The sequence below is a fragment of the Aethalodelphis obliquidens genome, unplaced genomic scaffold (genome assembly GCF_003676395.1).
Source record: "Aethalodelphis obliquidens isolate GAN/ISIS:26980383/991018 unplaced genomic scaffold, ASM367639v1 scaffold4, whole genome shotgun sequence".
NCBI classification, from domain to species: domain Eukaryota; kingdom Metazoa; phylum Chordata; class Mammalia; order Artiodactyla; family Delphinidae; genus Aethalodelphis; species Aethalodelphis obliquidens.
The window spans coordinates 30,236,725-30,259,620 of record NW_020837948.1 but is presented as its reverse complement, the minus strand read 5'-3'; positions in this window follow the sequence as shown (position 1 = coordinate 30,259,620).

Below are 22,896 nucleotides of genomic sequence, written 5' to 3'. Positions count from 1 at the left end.
TCTTAAGTTCATATCCAGCCCCAACACTCTATAATTCCATGCATATTCTCAGAGAGTCTCATGAAGCCTGTCAAAATGGTTCATGATGGCAGATTCCTGATTCAGTTTACCACCAAGATTCCAATTTGGCAATTTTATGAGCATGTGAATTATTGTTAATGTCTCGATGATAACTCCTTAAACTTAGAGAAGCCTGCTATTCAAAGCACTTATTTAACCTTTGATCAATTCATGAGTGTAATGTAACGATCCATGAAAACAATGTGAATACTAATTTTCAGAGTGAAAAAAGTAAATATAAGAAATTAAAGGTACCTATTAACCTACAAATGACAATTTTGATCAATAGTATAGTTTTATGCAGACCTAGAGAAATTTATTGTCATCTATTTTAATTTCACCTAAGGTGAGGCTATTTGCTTCGTATCTAAAACCAGGTCACTATTTTTCCCAGGTTTCCAGGCTATTTGTTTGCATTTGGGAAAGAAAAACAATTGGGGAATATATGCAATAGTCAACTTCTAGAATTTTTTTTCAGAACCAAAAGCATTTTGTAATTGTTAAGTAAATCCCTTTTCCCCCAATATCTACTCATATTGTTAGAAAATTAAAGAATCAGGGGTGGGGGAAGGTGGTGATCCTCGCTAGAGGTTTTTGTTTATTCATCTTGTTACCTAGAAAACCAGATTGCCAAATTAGACCATTGAAATATATTCTTACATGGGTCAGACCAAATTAACATTTGAAAATGAGACTGTATTTCCCTCTCCTCAATGGCCTCCAATGGCAAGGGGCCTGTCTCCAGCTTCTGAACATTTCACATCTCCATGGAACCTGCTGTACGGCAGCTAAGCCTGTGGAAATGGCAGTGAGTCATGAAAGTCAAAGAAGCCCTGTGTCAGCACCTGCCGGAAGCAGTAGCTAAAGCCCTGTCCACACTGGTAGCAAGACATACTGTGCTGGAAAACTGTTTTTACCATGCCTTGGTAGTTAGCCCTGCTCACTAAAGGTCAGTGTTTGCCTGCTCATTCCCTAAACCATAAGGCATGCTGTGTCCAACTTGCAGTTTCTTCCTGGTGAGTGTCCTCAGATTCTGGAACATTCTGCAGCACTTCTTCACCAGGATAGGTGGAAAGGCTATAAGCATTGTCCTTCCACTTGAGTTTTGAGCTCAGCTCAGGGAGTCTCTTTCCTCTTCAATATACTTTCCACATTTCCTGACGGTTTCTTCTCACTTAATGGAGTTTTTCGATTACTGCGACCCTTCATCAGTCTACAGCTATGTAAGTTGAGGAGGGGCGGGTTTAAATGCTGAATATCTCTCCAACAAAATCATCATTCTTCAACATGGAGCAAGAACCAATAAAGCAGAGGGCCCATTCAGGCTTGGAACCACTGTCTGACAAGGACAAGCTTGCTCCAGCTCAGCCCAAATGATGATAAACATGGGCTTCAACATTTCAGTCTTGAATCTGGAAAACAACTCAGCTGAAATTTATATACAGTATGTAACGTGAAGCTTGGTTAAAAGGAAAGCTTGCCCTTGGAAAAAGATAGACAATTTTAAACAAGGCTAATTTAAAAACCCAAATCAAAGGTAAATCAGTTCTCTGAACTTAGAGGGGCAGCATCCAAAGCACAGGTCCACACAGCCCACCAGCGGAGGAGTTTCCCTCCCTCCTTGCCAAGAACAGAGACCAGGGCGGCTGGGAGGATTCCTCTGCGAGCTCTTTCTGGATGTCCAGGAAAGGAGACTCTGGCCCTTGAAAAAGGCATTAATCACATTTGATTCCTTGTACCTGAGAAAAAATAACTATCTCTGGGATCTGATTTTTTCTGTTTCAAACTGGAGAAAGCTTTTATGATGTCTCTTGGTGAAATATAACCATTCTCTCATTCTAAGCAGCCTCTAAATTCTTAAATGTGTGTAAATGGAAAACATGCTGTGGGTCTTTATTCCACTGAGCAGCAAGAAATAAATCAGAGCCCCCCCTTCTCACACCCCCATCTCTCCCCTGATACCTCACAGATGTGCAGCGTTAGAGGGAAGAGCAGAAATGCTTTGTAAAATTAATATGTGGAAACTGCTTTATTTACCACAAATGCCTAGCCTGGGGCTTTCTCTGCCGTGCCCCATCAAGATATGAAGCTGAGTTCTTGCCTCCTGCTTACCAAAACGTCTTCCTTGGTTCCTGTCAGACACGAAGGTCTCCATTTTCCACAAAGGACAGGCAGCTGGGGGTGACGTGGTGTTTAGCGTCAAAGGTGAGTTGGCTGCAAGTTAGTGGTAAACAAGACATTTCCTCTGTAACGTATAAAATGTGTAAGTCATTTTAGGATCCTGCTAGGTGCAACGTCCTAAATAAATATCTGTCATTACTGTAACTGATATTAAACTGAATGCTGGAGACCCAATAGATGCATACAAATGCTGGAACTTGCCTCCGTGGTTCATTCATATCTGAAAATGTGTGGAAGATATACCACCGAGCTCATGAAAGGCATTTAACTGATTTTAATAGCAGTCATTACATTAGAAAATGAGACTTTCCCTTGTAACAGAGATGAACTGGGAAGAAACAAAGGAGGAGAGGTAACTAGTGCAGCGCCCCGGTGCCCTGCCAGAATTACTGCTCATCATTCTTGCTTTCAGCAGTTAACCGGCTCCTTTTGTCAAAGACTACCCCCATCTAATGAAACAATTAGGGCTTGACAGTTTAAATATGCTATTTTGTTCTTTTCAAGCATAAGTGCCAGCCACTAAGACAAACTATACCCACCACCTTCCTATCAGCAGAGCCATTGTTATCCCAGATAGAATGCCCTAAAAATAAAATCCATTTTGTATGTGAAACTTCATCAAGTCAGGTCATGTCTGCTCCTCAGGGCAGACTGCAGTGTACTAATTTCATTATGCTATTTTTAAATGTGGCCTCCTTGGATCTTTTAGTATGTCCTACATAGCTCAACAAGGCACTGAGTTAATGTTCAGGGCTCTCTTTGCTAGTCACCTCTGCCCACCCTGCCCTCAACTCTAACCTCAACAACCTCTCCAGGCCTGGATGGTTAAGGAGATGTAGGGCCACTAATGATGGATATGTTCACACTTAGATCAACATCACCTGCTGGGCATTGTCCAACACTCACGATATTAGAAGATCAAATTGGCATCAGTTTCTTGAATTCATTATAAAAGTTACTGCAGTTTTAAAAACAAATTTACAAAAAGAGAAAATGGCTTTCTAACATATCATCCTAAACTAATTTTGAGTCTCTGTGTACCTATATCTGTTCTGCCTCTTGTACAAAGTTTTTTTTCAGTTATAAAATTAACACATTCGTAGGTATATGAAAAGTGTAGAAGAAGAATATATCATTATTCATGACTCTTCTAATCTTGACTACTAGAAACCCAACTCAAACTTGATGTGCAAAAAGGGATATATTGTTCATGTAATCCGAGATCAAAGTTGACTCTAGTCACAACTGGATTCATTATGGCTCAAATTAAAGCCATAAGGACAAGATTTCTCTCTCCCAGTCTCTCAGTTCTATTTTCCCTTGTGTCAGCCCGTATCTCCAGGAGACCTTCTCCTCCTGGTGGCCCATGACAGCCCCAGGCTTCCATCTGACCAGTTGAGTGACTCTAATCAAATGACATCTCCTTCTGCCCAACTTCTAACCAAAGTCTCTAAGTTGAATTTCATTAGCATGACTTGGGTATGTCCCTATCCCTAAACCTGTCAGGGCTCAGTATGGTCAGAGGAAATCTCTGAGCAGATTTTTGTTATATGCCCCCCATAAAGCCAGGATTTTAGAGCAACCTCAGATAAACCATATGGACTGAGAAGGAGGGAGGTATGCTTCCCCAAAAGAATATCAGATGTACCATCAAGAAGGAATAGATGCAGAGCAAATAACAGTAGATGTCCATGACAAAGACCTCTGTCCTCACAACCTGAAACGAAAATCAAAAACACATACTTAATTCTAGAGGAGATGGAAAGTCCAGGACTATTTCTGAAAACTTTGATAAATTTATACTAAGTGAAATAAAATATTTCCCCCACAAAGATTCAGAAACCATCAGGAGATAATGTGGGGAATAATGAGGAAATCATACAGGATAGAGAAAGACAAATGTATGATGAGAAGTCCCTGGGGAATAATGTCCACAAATTCCAGTCTCCCATTGCACACTCACATTTTGAGTATGCTGTCCCACTGCCTTCTGGACTCCATTGTTTCTGATGAGAAGTTAGTTATTAATCTTCCTGGAGTTCCCTTGAACATGATGATTCATTTCTCTCTTACTGCTTTCAAGATGTTCTCTTTATCTTTGGTGTTTGACTTTGTGATTATGATGCATATAGGTATGAATCTCTCTGTGTTATCCTACTTGGAGTTTGAAAAAAATAATGGCTGAAAACTTCCAAATTTGATGAAAACTATCACATGACCAGAAAGCTCACCAAATATATTTTCTCCCTATTTCTCTCTCTCCTCCTTCCTCAGGTACTCCCTTTACACATACATTGGTATGTTAATGATGTCTCACATTTCTACGAGACTGTTTATGTTTTTCCGTTCTTTGTTCTCTCTGTTCTTCAGATTATGTACTCACTCTTGATCTAACGTCAAGTTGACCGATTCCTTCTTCTGCCATCTCAAATCTACTTTTGAGCCCTTCTTAGTGAATTTTTCATTTTGGTTATAGTACTTCTCCACTTCAGTACTTCCATTTGATTCTCTTTAAACTGAATCTTTTCATTGATATTTTCCATTGGACAAGACATTGTCACCACACTTTCCCTAAAGTTTATAGACTTGGTTTCCTTCAGTTCTTTGAACATACTTTTAATGGATGCTTTGAAATCTGTGTCTGCTAAGTCCAATATCTTGGCCCCTCAAAGGCAGTTGCTATTACCTGCCATTTTTCCTGTGTACGTGTCACACTTCCTGTTTCTGAACACATCTTGGAATTTTTAATTGAAAACTGGACATTTTTAATAATATATTGTAGCAACTTTGGACACTGATATCCCCTGAGGGATTGTTGTTGTTGTTTGCTTTATTTATTTATTTGTTCAGTGACTTGGCGGAACTCACTCTGTGAAATCTATTTCCCCTCTAATGTTCAGTCTCTGATGTCACTGCTCAGATTATTTTCCCCTTATTTTTATCTTTTACCCTGCCTTCCTAGGGGTTGTCACTGAATCTACTTATGTGTCAAGGGTTTTTTTTTTTTTTTTTTTTCTTTTGTGGTACGGGGGGCTCTCACTGTTGTGGCCTCTCCCGTCGCGGAGCACAGCCTCCGGACGCGCAGGCTCAGCAGCCATGGCTCACGGGCCCAGCCACTCCGCGGCATGTGGGATCTTCCCGGACCGGGGCACGAACCCGTGTCCCCTGCATCGGCAGGCGGACTCTCAACCACTGCGCCACCAGGGAAGCCCTCAAATGTTGTTTTAAGCCTCCATAGTCAGTTAGACTTTACCTTTTACCATTGAGTGTCTATGTGGCTTGGCGACTGCCATCACAATGAACAGAGTTTATGTTTTTGCCCCACAATCAGCCAGGGACTAGTAGCTCCTGAGAGGGTACTGTTTGGGGCATGCACACAGTCTTCCAAACTGCTAGGGATGCATATATAATTTTATTTTTAAACCTGGCTTCCTAGGAGTTGCCCCTGGGCCAGAGCAGTTTATTGTTCAGCCAGTGTTTGGTCAGAGGTTATGCTTAAATTTCTTGTGCCAGTAAGGCTTCTACCCTGTGTTGAGGAATCTGTGTGCAACTTGGGGAGTGATTTCAAATCAGCCCAACTCCTAGAGTCCTTCTGAGTAGGTGCCTAGTACATGGGCACAGCCATTTCTACCCACAGAGTTGACTGTGATTCCAGGAAGGTTTTTCTTGGCTGTCTCTTTCTATGGTTCTCTCTGTTAAACTTCTGGCTGTTCTGCTAGTTCACTTGTTGCTACCAGTACAATGGAGCTACCAAACCCTCTTAATTGCCCTCCGCCAAGATCTCCGTTGTTTTAAAAAACACCCTTGGGCCTGGAATTCTCCAAGCTCTGTTCCAAATATAGTCAGTCCCCTCCAACAGAGTTGTTCACAACTTTCCTTGCTCTCTGAGCAGAACCTCTAGACTGCTGCACAGGAGCTGGGAGCAGGGATAGTGGTCTGCCTCTCCCAAGTGACACCCCTCCTCTACAAGTGGGTGCTGGAGTGGGGGTTGGTAGCCCCTTGTCTTCTCAGCTTGCCCACCCCTCCCCAAGCACAGCACATCCACACTTCTGGGGCAGGGGCAATTGGGGCCCCAGTATTCTCAGACTACCACACCTGGGATAGTGTCTCTGCCCTCTGAGGGGCTGGTGGGGGATGGGAACCTCCGCCCTTTCAGCCACACCTGCCCTAAATAGAGTTTCTGTAATATGAGTGGGAAGCCGGGATCGATAAGCACTTGCAGCCTGCCCCTCGCAGAGTGAAAACTCCTAGACTGGGAACTGGGGGAGGAGGGAGTCCCCTTCCCTCCACCCCGACACCTCCTAGTCTTCTGGGATGCACCACCCAGAGTAGAAGTCCCAGAAAGAAGTTTCCCAGACACAGAGCTGAGGGGGAGGAGGAGGGGCCCGTGACTCAAATGCCTCAGACGCTTGACTGTTCTTACTGCAACTGAGTAGATTTTCTCGAATGAATGTTTCTCCATTTGCTGTGTGCCCCTAGGACAATTTCCAGAGCTTTACCTTTATATATATATATATATATATATATATATATATACATATATATATATATAATTTTCATCAATTAAATGGTTCTCTTGCTGGGAAGAGGGCCTGCCAGGCTCCTCACTCTGCCATTCTGGAAGTCCCTCCACTTTCATATTTAACTACTGTTGCTGTCAGTTACAAATCCATGTCATAAGCCGTTCAAGAATTTAAAAAGTTATCTAGTCTACTCCCTATGCTTTTGAGCAGGATAATACCTTAGTCAGCCCAGATAGCCGAGAATCTATACTGGTTTTGAAAACCTCCAGGGAAAAAAATTTCACAGCCTTCCTTAATAACCTAAATCAGTGTTTAACAGCTCTTACTGCCAGGAATTCCTTTCTTGCATATAACCTAAAGCCCACATGCTACAGTTTAAAGGCGGTTACTCTTCATCTGTCCTGGAGGAGATGAAGAACAGCTGGTCACCACACAGAACATTTCCCCTCCAGGAGGAACAGTCTCTAGCCTCCTCTTTTTTAAGTCCTCCTTTGGCCCTGTCATCAGAATAAATGATCTTAATATTTCCTTATACTTTTTTTCAATTGATGAGCAACACTTGTGCTCTCTTCTGAAATCTGTTCACTCTTGCCATTACCCTCTTAAGACTGGAAATGTTTCTCAAAGTGGGGTCTAAGCACTCTGCACATGGTTCTCTTGGAGCTCTTATTAACTACGCAGATCCCTGTGCTTCACCCTAGATTCAGTGAATCATAATCCTGCCAATGGATCTGGAAATCAGCATGCCTAAAAATACTCCCTAGGTGACTCTGATGCACTAAAATTCAACATCCTTTAGGGAGATTGAAGCCTGCATTGCATCACAGGTTGAAACATCTCACCTGCACAGAAGAATCACATGAGAGCTTTTAAAATCCTAATGCCCAAGCTGTACCCGGATCCAATTAAATCAGAACCTCAAGGGGTGGCACCTGGGCCAACAGTCGTTTGAAAACTCCCCAGGTAAATTCTAAGTGCAGCCAGTAGTCAGTCAGTTTCTTCGAGGCAAGGATGGGTAACGTTTGTATCCCAGCACCTACTAACACAAAGCCTAACAACAGAGGATGTTAGTTCTCAACGTTGACTGAGTGAGTTAGGCTTAAAGTTTGTTCCTAGATTCATGCTCGTTGTATGTCCCATTTTCTTTTATCTATATCATGGCTATTTAATTGTAACCATGAAACTATCTTCATCATTGTGAAGACAAATCTTTTCACCATTTGTTTTGGGAGGAGAGTTGATTTCGAAGAGGGAGAGGCAAGACTTTTGGCTTGGAAATATATAACATTAGAGATGCTGAGAGACTCCTGTGTGAAGATTCCTACTAGCCATTGTGAAGCCTGGAAATGTGAATGGTGAGTGTTAAAATCTTCACATTGAATTATGTCACGACTCCTTTCATGTATCACCCCGCTGGCCTGTCCTGACTCTCATTCCATCATCCCACTGGGGGAACCTGGAAGTTTTACCTGGCAGTGCATTGCTTTATGCTGACGCCATAGGCCCTTCTCCTCCTACCCGAGGCTTCTGTGATTATACAGGGATAAGGCAGACCCCCTAGGTTTTCACATGTGTGCAACACCAGTATAAAGAAGTTAATACCCCAAGGAGCAAACCTACAACCAATGCATGGGAGCTGGTAGATAAATTTGTCCCCCTTTCTCCACAACTTTCTAATCTCCACCACCATGTAATGTCCTGAAACAAAGGTTATAACGCTTCTAGAGGATGGTTCTGAGGGGTCAGTTGCACTTCGTGTCGGTAAACTCTGTAATGCTTCCTTGTGTTTCTCTCCCTCCTTCCCTGCCTAACTGCCCCTGTCCCTCATCCCAATCCCGGGGATCACACTTCCTCATAAGAGTGGCTATAAGGACCTAAAGCTGTATCCGAGGAACCCGAATTAAGTAGACAGTATGTTGTTTATTTTCACATCCTTTCCCATTACAGTGCCTAGCACAAGTTAGGTGACCAATAAGTATAAACTGACATGAACATGGAGCATAAAACTGGACAGAGGAAAGAGTGCACCCAAACTATCTATGACGAGAGTGTTTTGGTGAGAAAATAATCAAAAGATTATAATTTAATTTTCCCATTTATTAGCCATGGGACCAGGGGCAAACCAGCAACCTTTGGATATCAAATTATTTACTTTCTAAAATGGGGTTCTGAGTTGTATCTGAACATCATGAGGTTCAGTTGAGAAAATATATTTGGTTGTGTTCTGAAAATAATAAAACCAAAGCATTAAGTTATTGCTTTGGTATCAGAGTCTTATTAGATAGCTTTTTTTCCTTCACATTTTGAGGGTAGTTCCATATGTTAGCAATTAATACACATCAGTAAGAATTTGAAAAAGCTGTGTGAGAATGAGATAACCATATTAAGAATTGTGATCATCTGAGATAAACATTTTCATTTTTGCTTCCTGCTACATTTCTTTTTTTACCAAGTATATAATTCAGTATTATTAACTGTGACACCATGCAGTATGTTACATCCCCAGACTTCATTTTATACCTAGAAGTTTGTACCTTTTGATTACCTTCATCCTTTTCCCCACCACCACACCCTCCCACTCCACCTCTAGCAATAACCAATCTGTGCTCTGTATCAATGGGTTCGATTTGTTTGTTTTAGATTCCACATCTCAGTGAGATCATACGGTATTTTCTTTCTCTGGCTTATTTCACTTGACACAATGCCCTCAAGGTCCATCCATGTTGCCACAAACTGCAGAATTTCCTTCTTTTTTATGGCTGAGTAATATTCTGTTGTATATTTACCACATCTACTTTTTTTTTCTTCTTGCAGTTTTATTGAGATGTAATTGACACAGTACACTGTATAAGTTTAAGGTGTACAGTGTAATTACTTGACTTATAGCATGTAATATTCATCACAATAAGCTTAGTGAATATCCATCCATATACATAAAAAATTAAAGAAATAGAGGAAAAATATTTTTCCTTGTGATGAGCTCTCAGGATTAACTCTTAACAGCTTTCATATATAACATACAGCAGTGTTAATTATTATCATGTTGTAAATTACATCCCTAGTACTTTTATCTTATGATTGGAAGTTTATACCTTTTACCTTCCTTCATCCAGTTTCCCCACAACCCTCACCTCTGGTAACCACAAATCTGATCTCTTTTTCTGTGAGGTTGTTTGTTTTTGAAGTATAGTTGACCTATAACACTATGTTAGTTCCTGTTACACAACAGTGATTCTGTATTTCTATACATTTCAAACTGATCAACAGGATAAGTCAGGTTACAGTATTTCACCACACAAAGATTACATAGGCATTGACTATGTTCCCCACATTTCATACCCCTGACTCATTTACTTTGCAACTGGAAGTTTGTACTTCTTAATCTGCCTCACATATTTTCTTCGTCCCTGCAACCCCCTCCCCTCCCTTTTGGCAACCACCTGTTTATTCTCTGTATCTATAACCCTGTTTCTGTTTTGTTATGATTATTCATTTGTTTTTTAGATTCCACATATAAGTGAAATCATGTGGTATTTGTCTTGCTCTAACTTATTTCACTTAGTATAACATCCTCTAGGTCCATCCATGTTGGATGTCCCCCCATACCCCTTTTGGTAGAGTTTTTATCATAAACAGATGTTGAATTTTGTCAAAAGCTTTTTCTGCACCTATTGATAAGCTCATATGATTTTTAACCTTCAGTTTGTTAATGTGGTGTATCACACTGATTGATTTATGAATATCAAGCCACCTTTGCATCCCTGGGATAAATACCACTTGATTGTGGTGTATGATTCTGTTAATATATTGTTGAATTCAGTTTGCTAGTATTAAGGATTTTTGCATCTATGTTCATCAGTGATATTGGCCTGTAATTACTTTTTTGTGGCATCTTTGTCTGGTTTTGGTATCAGACTCATTGTAAAATGAGTTTAGAGGTGCTCCTTCCTCTGCAATATTTTGGAATAGCTTGAGAAAGATAGGTGTTAATTCTTCTCTAAATGTTTGGTAGAATTCCCCTGTGAAGCCATCTGGTTTTGGACTTTTGTTTGTTGGGAGTTTTATTTAAATTACTGATTCAATTTTATTACTAGTAATTGGTCTGTTGATATTTGCTATTTCTTCCAAGTTCAGTCATGGGAGATTGTACTTTCCTAGGAATTTGTTCATTTTTTCTAGGTTGTCCATTTTATTGATGTACAGTTGTTCGTAGTAGTCTCTTACGATTATTTGCATTTCTGTGGTGTTGGTTGTAACTTCTCTGTTTTCATTTCTGATTTTATTGACTTGCACCCTCTCACTTTTTTTCCTGATGAGACTGTAAGGTTTTATTAATTTTGTTTATCTTTTTAAAGAATCAGCTCTTATATTCATTGATCTTTTCTATTGCTTTGTTTCAGTCTTTATTTCATTTATTTCTGCTCTATTTTTTAAAATTTATTTCCTTCTACTAACTTTGAGGGTTTTGTTGCTGTTGTTGTTATTTTTCTTGTTCCTTTAGGTGTAAGTTTAGGTTGTTTATTTGAGATTTCTATTGTTTCCTGAGGTGGGTTTGTATAACTATAAACTTTCCTCTAAGAACTACTTTTGCTGCATCCCAGGATTTTGGATTGTGTTTTCACTTTCATTTGGCTCCAGGTATTTTTTGATTGCTTCTTTGATTTCTTCAGTTATCCATTGGTTGCTCAGTAATGTTTTGTTTAGCCTAAATGTGTTTGTGTGTTTTGCATTTTTTTTTCTTGTAGTTGATTGCTAGTCTCATAGCATTGTGGCCAGAAAAAATTCTTGATATGATTTCAGTTTTCTTAAATTTACTCAGACCTTTTTGTGGCCTAGCATGTGATCTATTCTGGAGAATGTTCCATGTGCACTGCAAAAGATAGCGTATCCTGCTGCTTTTGAATGGAATGTTCTATATATATATATCTATTAATATCATCTGATCCATGTGTCATTTAAGCCCAGTGTTTAATTATTGATCTTCTGTCGTATGATCTATCCCTTGATATAAGTGGGGTCTTTAAGTCCCCCTACTATTACTATGTTACTGTTAATTTCTCCCTTTATGTCTGTGATGAATTCTGGTAGTGCACTCCCCTCTGGTCACCAGAGCTGTATGCTCCAGGGAGACCCCTATGTGACTGTGTAGGTCCTCCTGTTGTGCTGAGCTGATTAAGCATGGTGGTCTGGTAAGTGTGGCTAGCCCCTCATCTGGTTGGTTGACAGGCCTTGCCTTGTGTGGAGGCTACCCACTGCTGGTAGGCAGGGCTGTGTTATGAGATGGCTAGCTGTAGGGCCCTGGGGGATCCTAGGGCTAGTGCTGCCCCCTGGTGGGAAGAGCAATGTTTTGAGTTGGCAGGTTGCAGGGCCAGGGTTCCAGTTCTAGTGTGGGCCTACTAGTTGGGCAGGGCTGTTTCCTGACATGGCTGGCTGCATGTTCTGGCACGTCCTAAAGCTGGTGTCAGCTTGTTGGTGGGCAAAGCCAGATCCAAGGCCAGCTGGCTGACAGGCCCAAGGTGTCCCAGAGCTGAGTGGGTGGGGCTGGGTCCTGACATGGCAGGCTGCAGGGTTGTAGTGATCCTGGGTCTGGTGTCTGACTACTACTAATTGAGGCCAGGTCCTGAGGCTAGTGCCAACCCAGTGGTGGGCAAAGTCTGTTCCCAGGGTCTCTGGTTGCAGGACCCTGGGGGATCCCATAGTTGGTGATGGCCCACTGGTAGGTGGGTCCAGGTCCTGGGTCCTCTGGTGGTTGGGGCCAGTTCACAGGGTGGCTGTGGGCACAGGAAACCTTAAGGCAGCTGGCCTACTGGTGAGTGAGGCTGTGTCCCTGCTCAGCTATCTCCTTGGCCTGAGACATTCCAGAACTGCTCCTGACAGGCTGTTGGGCAGGACCAGGTCCTGTGGCTGATAAGCTAGAGGGAGGACTCCAGAATGACACTTGCCAGCACTAGTGTCCTCGTGGTATAATGAATTCCCAAAATGGCTGTTTCCAGTGTCTATCCCCAGGGTGAGCTCCACTTGCCTTCTGCCTCTCTGGGAGCTTCTCCAAGATCAGCAGGTGGGTCTGACCCAGGCTCCTTTCAAATTACTGCTTCTGCCTTGAGTCCTGGAGTGTGTGAGATTTTGTGTGCACCCTGTAAAAGTGGAGTCTCTATCACAGCCCTCTGGGTCTCCTGAAAGTAAGTTCTACTGTCCTTCAAAGCCAAACATTCTGGGGGCTCTTCTTTCTGGTGTAGGACCCCCAGAGCTGTTGAGTCTGATGTGAGGCTTGGACCCCTCTCTCCTTGGGGAGAAATGCTGCATTGTAATTGCAATTATTCTCCCTTTTGTGAGTAGTCCTCCTGGAGGTATGGATCTTGACTATATTGTGTTTCTGCCCTTCCTACCGTACTACTGTTTTATTTTGGTTTCTTCTTTATATCTTTAGTTGTAGAAGATCTTTTCTGTTAGCGTATCAGTCTTTCTCATCAGTAGTTGCTCTGTAAATAGTTGTAATTTTGATGTACCCGTGGGATGAGGTGAGCTCAGGATCTTCCCGCTCCACTTTCTTGGCCATTCCTCTCTCCTATACCACATCTTCTTTATCCATTCATCCAATGGACATTTAGTTTGCTTCCATGTCTTGGCTATTATAAATAATGTTGCAATGAACATGGGAGTGCAGATATCTTTTTGAATTAGTGTTTTCATTTTCTTTGGATAAATACCCAGAACTATAATTCTTGGATCATATGATAGTTCTATTTTGTATTATTTGAGATACATCCATACACATTTCCATAGTAACTGCACCAATTTACATTCCCACCAACAGTGCACAGTGTTCCATTTTCTCCACATCCTCACCAACACTATTATTTCTTCTTTTTGATAATAGCCATTCTAACAGGTACAAGGTGATATCTCATTATAATTTTTTTTTACATCTTTATTGGAGTATAATTGCTTTACAATGGTGTGTTAGTTTCTGCTTTATAACAAAGTAAATCAGTTATACATATACATATGTTCCCATATCTCTTCCCTCTTGCATCTCCCTCCCTCCCACCCTCCCTATCCCACCCCTGTAGGTCGTCACAAAGCACCTAGCTGATCTCCCTGTGCTCTGCGGCTGCTTCCCACTAGCTATCGATTTTACGTTTGGTAGTGTATCTATGTCCATGTCACTCTCTCACTTTGTCACAGCTTACCCTTCCCCCTCCCCATATCCTCAAGTCCATTCTCTAGTAGGTCTGTGTCTTGATTTCCCGTCTTACCCCTAGGTTCTTCATAACGTTTTTTTTTTTCTTTCTTAAATTCCATATATATGTGTTAGCATACGGTATTTGTCTTTCTGACTTACTTCACTCTGTATGACAGACTCTCATTATAATTTTTGATTTGCATTTCCCTGATGATTAGTTGATGTTGGGAAACTTTTCATGTATCTCTTGGCCATCTGTATGTCTTCTTTAGAAAAATACCTACTCAGATCCTCTTCCCATTTTTTAATTGGATTTTTTGATTTCTTTGTTATGAAGTGCTACGAGTTCTTCATATATTTTAGACATTAATCCCTTATCAGATAATGGATTTGGAAGCATTTTCTCGGTAGGTTGCTTTCCATTTTACTGATGGTTTCCTTTGCTGTGCAGAAATTTAGTTTGATATAGTCTACTTATTTATTTTTGCTTTTATTGAAGAGACCAACTTTTCCCCATTGTATATTCTAGGCTACTTTGTCCATAAATTAATTGTCCATGTATAGATGTGTTTATTGCTGGGCTCTCTATTCCATTGATCTTTGTGTCTATTTTATAATAATATAATACTATTTTGATTGCTATAGCTTTGTAATAGAAGTTGAAATCCAAGTTTGTGATGCTTCCAGCTTTGTTCTTCTTTCCTGCCCCAAGTCACAGTACAGAGGCAGCAGATTGCTTTGGCTATTGAGGGTCTTTTGTGGTTCCATTAAATTTTAGGATTTTTCAAGTTCTATGAAAAATGCCATTGGAATTTTGATAGTGATTGCATTGAATCTGTAGTTTGTTTTGGGTAGAATGGACATTTTAACAATATTAATTCTTGTAATCCATGAATACAAAATATCTTTCCATTTATTTGTGTCTTCTTCAGTTTCTTTCATCAGTGTCATGGTTTTTACTGTACAGGTCTTTCACCCACATGGTTATATTTATTCCTGGGTATTTTACTCTTTTTTTTTTTTTTTTGTGGTACGCGGGCCTCTCACTGTTGTGGCCTCTCCCGTTGCAGAGCACAGGCTCTGGACGCGCAGGCTCAGTGGCCATGGCTCACGGGCCCAGCCGCTCCGTGGTATGTGGGATCTTCCCAGACGGGGGCATGAACCCGTGTCCCCTGCATCGGCAGGCGGACTCTCAACCACTGCACCACCAGGGAAGCCCAGTATTTTACTCTATTTAATGCAATGGTATGTGAGATTGTTTTCTTTTTTAATTTTATTTTTATGATTGACATATAATGTATTAGTTTCAGATGTACACCATAATGATTCTTTATTTGTATATATTGCAAAATAGTCACCACAATAAGGCTATATATCCATCACCCTATATATAGTTTAAAATTTTATTTTCCTTATGATGAGAACTTTTAAGATGTACTCTCTTAGCAACTTTCAAATATACAGTACAGTATTATTAGCTATAGTCAACATGCTATATATTACATCCCCATGACATTTATTTATTTTATTTTTTATTGAGGTAACATTGGTTTCTAACATTAGGTAAGTTTCATTTGTACATTATATTTCTACTTCTGTGTACCCTACAGTATGCTCACCACCAAAAATCTGGTTTCCATCTGTCACCATACAGTTGATCCCCTTTACCAGTTTCACATTCCCCCAAACATTCCCCTTCTGATAACTACTACTCTGTTCTCTGTATCTGTGTGTTTATTTTTGTTTGGTTTGGTTTGTTCATCTATTTTGTATTGTTTATCTTCTATTTTCCACATATGAGAGAAATCATATGGTTATTGACATAACATTTATTTTGTAACAGGAAGTTTTAACCTTTTTAACTCCCAATCCATGAGCACTGTGTATGTTTCCATTTATTTGTGTCTTCTTCATTTTCTTTCATCAATGTCATAGTTTCCTGGGTACAGTTTTCACCTCCTTGTTTAAATTTATTCCTAGGTATTTTATTATTTTTGATGCAATAGTAAATGGGATTGTTTTCTTTCATTTCTCTTTCTGAAAGTTCATTATTAGTGTATAGAAATGCAACAGATTTCAGTACATTGATTTTTTTTATCCTGCAACATTACTGAATTCATTTATTAGTTCTAGTAGCTTTTGGTGTGGAGTCTTTAAGGTTTTCTAAATAATATCATGTCACTTGCAAATAGTGAAAGTCTTTCCAATTTGGTTGCCTTTTATCTCTTGTCTGATTACTGTGGCTAGGGCATCCAGTACTACATTGAATAAAAGTGGTGATAGTGGATATCCTTGTCTTGTTCCTGATCATAGAGGAAAAGCTTTAAACTTTTCATTGTTGAGTATGATGTTAGCTCTGGCCCTCATTATGTTGTAGTATATTCCCTCTATACCCAGTTTGTGGAGAGCTTTTATCATAAAAGGTTGTTGAATTTTGTCAAAAGCTTTTTTCGCATGTACTGAGATTATTATATAATTTAATGCTTGATTTTGTGAATATGGTGTATCATATTGGTTAATTTGTGGGTATTAATAAACCATCCCTGCATCCTGGAATAAATCCCACTTGATCATGAGGTATGATCCTTTTAATATGTTGTTGAATTTTGTTTGCTAATATTTTGTAGTTGTGAAGCCATCTGGTCCTGAACTTTTGTTCATTGGGGGTTTTTTTAATTGCTACTTCAATTTCATTACTGGTGATTAGTCTGTTCAGATTCTCTATTTCTTCCTGATTCAGTCTTGGAAACGTTATGTTTCTAGAAATTTATCCATTTCTTTTAAGTTGTTCAATTTGTTGGCCTATAATTGTTCATAATAATCTCTTGTGTTTCTTTTTATTCTGTGGTGTCATTTTTAACTTTTCCTCTTTCATTTCTTATTTATATGGGCCCTCTGTCTTTTTTTCTTGATGAGTCTGACTAAAGGTTTATCAATTTTGTTTATCTTTTCCAAGAAGCAGCTCTTCGTTTCACTGATCTTTTCTGTTGTTTCTTTAGTCTCTATTTCATTTATTTCCACTCTGTTCTTTATTATTTCCATCCTTCTACTGACTTTGGGCTTTGTTTGTTCTTTTTTTTAGTTCCTTTAGGTGTAAGTTTAGATTGAGATTTTTTTTTTATTTCGTGAAGTAGGCCTTCATCACTATAAGCTTCCCTCCTACTACTTTTGCTGGATCTCATAGCTTTCTGGAACATTTTGTTTCCATTTTTATTTGTCTTGTTGCATCTTTTTAAATTTTCTTTTTGATCTCTTTGACTCATTCGTTATTTACCTTCAAATGTTTGTGTTTTTTCCAGTTTTCTTCTTTTAATTGATTTCTAGTTTCATATGGTTGTGGTCAGAATGGATGTTTGATATGATTTCAGTCTTTTATTGAGACTTTTTTTGTAGCCTAACATCTGATCTGTCCTGGAAAGTGTTCCAAGTGCACTTGAAAAGAATGTGCATTCTGCTGTTTTGGTTTGCAATGTTCTGCATACATACCTATTAAGTCCATCTGGACTAATGTGTCATTTAGGGCCAATGTTTCCTTTTTCATTTACTGTCTGGATGATGTATCCATTGAGGTAAGTGTGGTGTTAAAGTCCCTTACTACTGTTACTGTGTTATTGTCAATATCTCCCTTTACGTCTGTTACTATTTGCTTTATGTATGTAAGTGTTCTTATATTGGGTATATAGGTAGTTACAAGTGTTACATCCTCTTGTTAGATTGATCCCTTTATCATTATGTAATGCCCTTTTTTGTCTCTTGTTCTGGTCTTTGTTTTAATGTCCTCTATATCCACGATTCCACATCTGCAGATTCAACCCACTATGGATTTTGTAGTACTGTACTATTTAGTGAAAGAAATCCATATATAATTGGACCCATGCATTTCAAACTCATGTTGTTCAAGGGTCAACTGTAATTATTTTAGATATAGATTACTTTGCTACTTATATCTTTAACCTTCATAGTAGCTTTATACATCGTTGATCCACTGCCTTTACTGCAGGCATACTTTGAAGATATCGCAGATTTGGTTCCAGATCACCAAGTAAAGCAAATACTGCAATGAAACCAGTCACACAAATTTTTAGTTTCACAGTGAATATAAAAGTTTTTACTCCATCATGGTCTATTAAATGTGCTGTAGAATTTTGTCTAAAAAATAAGGTACATATCTTAATATAAAAATACTTTATTTCTAAAAAAAAAGACTAACCATCGTCTGAACCTTCAGTGAGTCTCATCTTTTTGCCGGTGGATGGTGTGGCCTCAATATTGATGGCTGCTGACTGATCAGGGTGATAGTTCCTGAAGGTTGGGGTGGCTGTAGCAATTTCTTAAAAGAAGACAGTAATAAAGTTTGCCACATCAATTGACTCTTCTTTCCATAAACGATTTCTCTGTAGCATGCAATACTGTTTGACAGCATTATACCATACTAGAACTTATTTCAACATTGAAGTCAATCCTCTCAGACCTTACTGTTGCTTTATCAACTTAGCTCATGTAAAATTATGTAACATTCTAAATCCCTTGCTGTCATTTCAACAATTTTCACAGCAGCTTCACCTGGAATAGATTTTATCTCAAGAAACCACTTTCTTTGTTCATCCACAAGAAGCAGGTCCTTATGCATTCAAGTTTTATCATGAGATTGTAGCAGTTCAATCACATCTTCAGACTCCAGCTCTAATTCTAGTTCTCTTTCTATTTCTACCACATCTGTAGTGATTTCCTGAACTGTAAATCTGAACCTTTGACGTTACCCATGAGGGTTGGAATAAACTTCTTCCAAACTCCTGTTAATGTTGATATTTTGACCTCTCCCCATGAATCATGAATGTTCTTACTGACATTGAAAATAGTGAATCCTGTTGAGAAGGTTTTCAATTAACTTTGCCCAGATCCATCACAGGAATCACTATCTATAGCAGCTATAGAGTTATGAAATATATTTAAGACTTGAAAGTTGAAATTACTCCTTGATCCATGTGCTACAAAATAGATATAATGTTAGCAGGCATGAAAACAACATGAATTTCATTGTAAATCTCCATCAGCATTCTGGGTGACCAGGTCCATTGTCAGTGAGCAGTAATATTTTGAAAGAAATCTTTTTTTCTGGGCAGTAGGTCTCAACAGTGGGCAAAAATATCCAGTAAACCATATTATAAACAGATGTACTGTCATCCAGGCTTTGTTGTTTCATTTATAGAGCATAGACAGGGTAGATTTAGCATAATTCTTAAAGGGCCCTAGAATTTTGGGAATGTTAAATGAGCACTGGCTACAACTTCAAGTCACCAGTTGCATTAGCCCCTAACAAGGCAGTCAGCCTGTCCTTTGAAGCTTGGAAGCCATGCATTTACTTCTCCTCTCTAGCAATCAGAGTCCTCGGTGCCATCTTGTTCCAATAGAAGGCTGTGTTTGTCTCCACTGAAAATCTGTTGTTTACTGTACCCACCTTCATTAATGATCTTAGCTAGATCTTATGGAATGCTTGCTTCAGCTTCTACATCAGCACTTGCTGCTTCACTTTGCATTTTGTTTGTTTTTTTTTTTTAAACATCTTTATTGGGGTATAATTGTTTTACAATGATGTGTTAGTTTCTGCTTTATAACAAAGTGAATCAGTTATACATATACATATGTTCCCATATGTCTTCCCTCTTGCGTCTCCCTCCCTCCCACCCTCCCTATCCCACTCCTCCAGGCTGTCACAAAGCACCGAGCCAATATCCCTGTGCCATGCAGCTGCTTCCCACTAGCTATCTACCTTACTACGTTTGTTAGTGTGTATATGTCCATGACTCTCTCTCGCCCTGTCACAGCTCACCCTTCCCCCTCCCCATAACCTCAAGTCCGTTCTCTAGTAGGTCTGCGTCTTTATTCCTGCCTTCCCCCTAGGTTCTTCATGACATTTTTTTTCTTAAATTCCATATATATGTGTTAGCATACGGTATTTGTCTTTTTCTTTCTGACTTACTTCACTCTGTATGACAGACTCTAGGTCTATCCACCTCATTACAAATAGCTCAATTTCGTTTCTTTTTATGGCTGAGTAATATTCCATTGTATATATGTGCCACATCTTCTTTATCCATTCATCCGATGATGGGCACTTAGGTTGTTTCCATCTCCGGGCTATTGTAAATAGAGCTGCAATGAACATTTTGGTACATGACTCTTTTTGAATTTTGGTTTTCTCAGGGTACATGCCCAGTAGTGGGATTGCTGGGTCATATGGTAGTTCTATTTGTAGTTTTTTAAGGAACCTCCATACTGTTCTCCATAGTGGCTGAACCAATTCACATTCCCACCAGCAGTGCAAGAGTGTTCCCTTTTCTCCACACCCTCTCCAGCATTTTTTGTTTCTAGATTTTTGGATGATGGCCATTCTGACTGGTGTGAGATAATATCTCATTGTAGTTTTGATTTGCATTTCTCTAATGATTAATGATGTTGAGCATTCTTTCATGTGCTTGTTGGGAGTCTGTATATCTTCTTTGGAGAAATGTCTATTTAGGTCTTCTGCCCATTTTTGGATTGAGTTGTTTGTTTTTTTGTTATTGAGCTGCATGAGCTGCTTGTAAATTTTGGAGATTAATCCTTTGTCAGTTGCTTCATTTGCAAATATTTTCTCCCATTCTGAGGGTTGTCTTTTAGTCTTGTTTATGGTTTCCTTTGCTGTGCAAAACCTTTGAAGTTTCATTAGGTCCCATTTGTTTATTTTTATTTTTATTTCTATTACTCTAGGAGGTGGGTCAGAAAGGATCTTGCTGTGATTTATGTCATAGAGTGTTCTGCCTATGTTTTCCTCTAAGAGTTTGATAGTTTCTGGCCTTACATTTAGGTCTTTAATCCATTTTGAGCTTTTTTTTTTTTTTTTTTTTTTTTTTTGGCGTTACGCGGGCCTCTCACTGCTGTGACCTCTCCCGTTGTGGAGCACAGGCTCCAGACGCGCAGGCTCAGCGGCCATGGCTCACGGGCCCAGCCACTCCGCGGCATGTGGGATCCTCCCAGACCGGGGCACGAACCCACGTCCCCTGCATCGGCAGGCGGACTCTCAACCACTGCGCCACCAGGGAAGCCCTGAGCTTATTTTTGTGTATGGTGTTAGGGAGTGATCTAATCTCATACTTTTACATGTACCTGTCCAGTTTTCCCAGCACCACTTATTGAAGAGGCTGTCCTTTCTCCACTGTACATTCTTGCCACCTTTATCAAAGATAAGGTGTCCATATGTGTGTGGGTTTATCTCTGGGCTTTCTATCCTGTTCCATTGATCTATCTTTCTGTTTTTGTGCCAGTACCATACTGTCTTGATTACTGTAGCTTTGTAGTATAGTCTGAAGTCAGGGAGCCTGATTCCTCCAGCTCCTTTTTTCATTCTCAGGATTGCTTTGGCTATTCGGGGTCTTTTGTGTTTCCATACAAATTGCGAAATTTTTTGTTCTAGTTCTGTGAAAAATGCCAGTGGTAGTTTGATAGGGATTGCATTGAATCTATAGATTGCTTTGGGTAGTAGAGTCATTTTCACAATGTTGATTCTTCCAATCCAAGAACATGGTATATCTCTCCATCTATTTGTATCATCTTTAATTTCTTTCATCAGTGTCTTATAATTTTCTGCATACAGGTCTTTTGTCTCCTTAGGTAGGTTTATTCCTAGATATTTTATTCTTTTTGTTGCAATGGTAAATGGGAGTGTTTTCTTGATTTCACTTTCAGATTTTTCATCATTAGTATATAGGAATGCCAGAGATTTCTGTGCATTAATTTTGTATCCTGCCACTTTACCAAATTCATTGATTAGCTCTAGTAGTTTTCTGGTAGCATCTTTAGGATTCTCTATGTATAGGATCATGTCATCTGCAAACAGTGACAGCTTTACTTCTTCTTTTCCGATTTGGATTCCTTTTATTTCCTTTTCTTCTCTGATTGCTGTGGCTAAACCTTCCAAAACTATGTTGAATAACAGTGGTGAGATTGGGCAACCTTGTCTTGTTCCTGATCTTAGTGGAAATGCTTTCAGTTTTTCACCATTGAGGATGATGTTGGCTGTGGGCTTGTCATATATGGCCTTTATTATGTTGAGGAAAGTTCCCTCTATGCCTACTTTCTGCAGGGTTTTTATCATAAATTGGTGTTGAATTTTGTCAAAAGCTTTCTCTGCATCTGTTGAGATGATCATATGGTTTTTCTCCTTCAATTTGTTAATATGGTTTATCACATTGATAGATTTGCATATATTGAAGAATCCTTGCATTCCTGGAATAAACCCCACTTGATCATGGTGTATGATCCTTTTAATGTGCTGTTGGATTCTGTTTGCTAGTATTTTGTTGAGGATTTTTGCATCTATGTTCATCAGTGATATTGGCCTGTAGTTTTCTTTCTTTGTGACATCCTTGTCTGGTTTTGGTATCAAGGTGATGGTGGCCTCGTAGAAGGAGTTTGGGAGTGTTCCTCCCTCTGCTATATTTTGGAAGAGTTTGAGAAGGATAGGTGTTAGCTCTTCTCTAAATGTTTGATAGAATTTGCCTGTGAAGCCATCTGGTCCTGGGCTTTTGTTTGTTGGAAGATTTTTAATCACAGTTTCAATTTCAGTGCTTGTGATTGGTCTGTTCATATTTTCTATTTCTTCCTGATTCAGTCTTGGCAGGTTGTGCATTTCTAAGAATTTGTCCATTTCTTCCAGATTGTCCATTTTATTGGCATAGAGTTGCTTGTAGTAATCTCTCATGATCTCTTTTATTTCTGCAGTGTCAGTTGTTACCTCTCCTTTTTCATTTCTAATTCTATTGATTTGAGTCTTCTCTCTTTTTTTCTTGATGAGTCTGGCTAGTGGTTTATCTATTTTGTTTATCTTCTCAAAGAACCAGCTTTTAGTTTTATTGATCTTTGCTATTGTTTCCTTCATTTCTTTTTCATTTCTTTCTGATCTGATTTTTA